Genomic DNA, 4,226 nt, shown 5'->3' on the forward strand with positions numbered 1-4,226 from the left:
CATATCACAAAATTGATAGAATTGTATACAAAAGATCAACTTTGATTTTTTTATGTTCATTAATATGTAGGGTATCATTACATTACATTATAAGGGTACACTAAATGAGTTCAATATTAGATCAACCATAGCTAATATAATAAATGCTAAGCTATACATCAGTCTGTTCATGGAGTCTAGATATAGTTCCTCATAGCATGTGCACTGAAGAACAAGGTTACATAGTTACATAGTTAGTGAGGTTGAAAAAAGACATCAGTCCATCCAGTTCAACCTATGATGTGTGTGTGTGTTTGCTGTTAACCGTACATTGTATACCCCTGTATGTTGTGGTCTTTAAGGTGCCCATCTAATAGTTTTTTGAAACTATCGATGCTCCCTGCTGATACCACTGCTTGTGGAAGAGAATTCCACATCCTTACCGCTCTTACAGTGAAGAACCCCTTGCGTACTTTAAGGTTAAACCGTTTTTCCTCTAGTTTTAGTGAGTGGCCACGTGTCTTATTGTATCTCCTATCTCTGAATAGTTTGTTCCTTATGCTAGGGTCGCCAGTACAGTATTTGTACATTGATATCATATCCCCCCTCAATCGTCTCTTCTCCAGAGAGAACAAGTTCAGTGCTTACAGTCTTTCCTCATAGCTGATGTCCTCCATTCCCCTAGTTATTTTTGTTGCCCTTCTCTGGACTCTTTCCAGTTCCAGCACATCCTTCCTGAGGACTGGTGCCCAGAACTGGACAGCATACTCCAGCTGTGGCCAAACCAGAGTCTTGTATAGTGGAAGAATAATCTCTTTATTTCTGGAGTGAATCCCCTTTTTTATACATCCCAGTATTCTGTTGGCTTTGCCTGCAGCGGCTTGGCAGTGCATGCCACTGCCAAGCCTGTTTTCTACCAGTACCCCCAGGTCCTTTTCCATCCTAGACTCACCCAGAGGTTCCCCCCCTAGTGAGTAGATTGCTTTCTGGTTTCTGGCACCCAAGTGCATTACTTTACATTTTTCAACATTAAACCTCATCTGCTATGTAGTTGCCCACCCCATTATTTTGTTCAGGTCCGCTTGTAAGGTTTCCACATCCTGCATAGAAGATATTGGCATGCTTAGTTTAGTATCATCCGCAAATACTCAATATCCCCTCCTCTAGATCATTTATGAATAAATTAAACAGGATTGGTCCAAGGACAGAACCCTGGGGGAAGGTAAATTGTATTATAGATTAGATTACAGAAAGTAAATCAGTGGGTTATCAAACATTTAATCATAATATAGAAGTCTGAGAACAAGTTATAAAATTTAAGTTGCAAAGTATACATTTTAAAATGAATCATTCAACTGCCCCAAAATCTTATATTTGAGAGCTTATAGAGTATTAGGTTTCTTTGCTGCTTATTTCAAGCTTGTATAATAACATAGAAGGTATAATCAGGCCTCCCAATGAAGGTGGAATTTAACAGAAATATGTTCTTTATATGCTAGCATTAGCACTGTAAATTCATTCTATGTATCACCTATGAAAGGTTAGGGGCATCTTTTTATTTTTAACTATCTGTAATAGTTAATTTAGCTGCAAACAAATATGCAATGCAATGGTTCTGTATTCTGTCGAAAATATGTTGATAATACTCAATATGGCCACTTGGGGCGTAGGTGCAGTAAGTATCCCTGTTAATGAGAAGGCCTCTGCATGAAGTAAACTTCCCACTTGGCTGAATTGTCACCAACAAAGTGGGGAGTGATTTGGGAAAATCTTGGGAGAGTCTATAGGGAGCCATATACCATCAATGGATATTTGTTTTTAGCATTCTCCTAATAACTAATGCAGCAAGAAACAATATAATTATTTGATATTGTTTTTGCTATACTTACGGCGCATATACCTGTCCTAGGTCCTTTTCTCATTTGAACATTGAGGCTCAATGCACACTAGCATTTTTTAAGCTCAAAAAAAAGCTAGAAGAAAAACGCTGGATGAGTAATGCTGATAATAGCATTTTTGTACCAGCTTGTAGTAGCATTTTAGTAGCTTTTAGATGCTTTTAGAAGCTGTTAAGAGCATTAGCATTTTATTAGAGTTTCTACAGTACATTTAAAAAAAAAGCTAGAAAAAAACTGTATAAAAGCTGAATTTTAGTAGCATTTACAAGTGTTTAGATTTTTTTTTCTGGCGGGAAAACGCTCCCAAAAACTAAACAAAAAAATTTTTTTTCTGCTCCTAAACGCTGAAGCTCAAAAAAATGCTTCTAACATAAAATAGTGTGCATGGACACATACGATAACACTTTTAGCTAAGACGAGAAAATAAATGCTCATAATAGCTTCTACGAACTCAAAAAAATGCTATTGTGCATGGAGCCTGTTGTGGATAGAGGAATTGGGTCAGTTTTTTTTCATTCAAAGCACTGGTTAAATGAAAAAAAAAAAAGCAGAATTTATGAGCTGCCTTAGCCAAGAGCTTGCTATCACAAATATGATTCACAAATTAACACATTATAACATACAAACACTAAAAATGATACATTAACCACTTGCCGACCGCTCACATTGAGCCTATTGCGGCAAAGTGGTTTGTTATCGCCCAGCGACGTAGACCTACGTCGCTGGACTCCTCCCCTTGTGAGCGGCACGCGCGCCGCCGGTGGCTCGCTCCTGCTGTAGGACCAGGGGAGGAGCGGAGGTGATCACTGCCGCTCTTCCCCGATCGTCGGGGATCGAGTGTGGAGATCCGCCCGCTTGTGTAAACAAAGCGGGCGGATCTCCTAAGTGACAGGCAGGGTCAGATTGCAGGATTCAGCATAGCTGAACCTGCGATCTGTGCCTGTGTCACACAGTCCCCTCCCCCCACACACGTCAGTAAGCACCAGGCATACATTAACCCCTTGATCACCAATAAAAGTTAACCCCTTCCCTGCCAGTGTCATTTTTACAGTAACAGTGCATATTTATAGCACTGATTACTGTAGTAATGTCACTGGTACCCCCAAAAGTGTCAAAAATGTCAGTCAAGGGTCTGATCTGTCCGCCGCAATGTCGCAGTCCCGCAAAAAAAAAAAAAAAAAAAAAAATCGCAGATCGCCGTCAGATCGCCGCCATTACTAGTTAAAAAAAATAACAATAAAAATGACATCAATTTCCCGTAGTTAGTAGCTGCGATAACTTTTGCGCAAACCAATCAAAATACGCTTATTGCGATTTTTTTTTTTTTACCAAAAATATGTAGCAGAAAACAAATTGGCCTAAAATGATAAAACATTTTGATTTTTACATTTTTTGGGGGGGGGAATTTCATATAAAAAAAATTTGAAAAATATTGTTATTTTTTCAAAATTGTCGCTCTTTTTTTGTTTATAGCGCAAAAAGTAAAAATAGCACAGGTGATCAAATACCACCAAAAGAAAGCTCTATTTGTGGGGGAAAAAAACATAAATTTAATTTGGGTACAGCATCGTACGACCGCGCAATTGTCCGTTAAATTAACGCAGTGCCGAATCACAAAATATGGCCTGGTCAGGAATGGGGTAAAATCTTCCGGTCTTAAAGCGGTTAAGAGAATTTTTTTGTCAAAGACATATAGCTAAATACATTTTGGCATAAATATATGACAAAAATTGAATATATTGGATATTTTGTAACTGTCAAAGTAGAAAAATATTGTTATTTTTTCAAAATTGTCGCTTTTTTTTTATTAATATCGCAAAAAATTAAAAGCGCAGAGGTGATCAAATACCACCAAGCTCTGTGTGTGGGAAAAAAAGAACGTAAATTTCGTTTGGGTACGGCGTTGCATGACTGCGCAATTGTCAGGTAAGTCGCACAGTGCCGAATCGCAAAAAGTGGCCTGGACGTAAAGCAGGAAAATCTTCCGGTGGTAAAGTGGTAAAATCATATACAATAATCCCAGTTATATAACATGTAAAGTGCAACTAATCTGATATGTGGAAACATACACAAACATAAACAGTGCCAAAAGAACTTCTGTGGTGTCCAAAAATGGAAAATTGTATCAAATACTTACCGTAATTTTCCTTTCCTGACGCCAATACATGGCAGCATACACATGATATAGCTCCGCCCCTATATCCACCCACAGGACCTGTTTAAATCTATAAAAGTGTGACTGAGAGCAACCTCCCCATTCTTCGTAAAAAGCATAAAGATCAAGAGGGAGGGTCCGTATGCTGCCATGTATTGGCGTCAGGAAAGGAAAATTACGGTAAGTATTTGATA

This window comes from Pelophylax lessonae (assembly GCF_965119305.1).
Source record: "Pelophylax lessonae genome assembly, chromosome: 2".
Taxonomy (NCBI): Eukaryota; Metazoa; Chordata; class Amphibia; order Anura; family Ranidae; genus Pelophylax; species Pelophylax lessonae.